This window comes from Lissotriton helveticus, chromosome 6, assembly GCF_964261635.1.
Source record: "Lissotriton helveticus chromosome 6, aLisHel1.1, whole genome shotgun sequence".
NCBI classification, from domain to species: Eukaryota; Metazoa; Chordata; class Amphibia; order Caudata; family Salamandridae; genus Lissotriton; species Lissotriton helveticus.
Window position 1 is genome coordinate 788811190 of NC_136067.1, and position 237 is coordinate 788811426.

The window sequence follows — 237 nt, forward strand, 5'->3', positions numbered from 1 at the left end:
TTTTAGTAGACCTAAATGTGAACATCACACCAGCTCCCAGGCACCCAGCAGTCACAGACATCATCACACAAACTACAAATCTGAAAAGAAAAAATCAGCTTTATTCAGCGGAATCACAAAAGAAAAGCAAATGAGAGTCCTCGCTCATTAAAGGGCAATGGCCAGTCCAATAGAGTCTCAGCAATAGCTTGTGCCTCCATGGGTGTCATCTCACCCAAACATGCCTGCACATGGCGT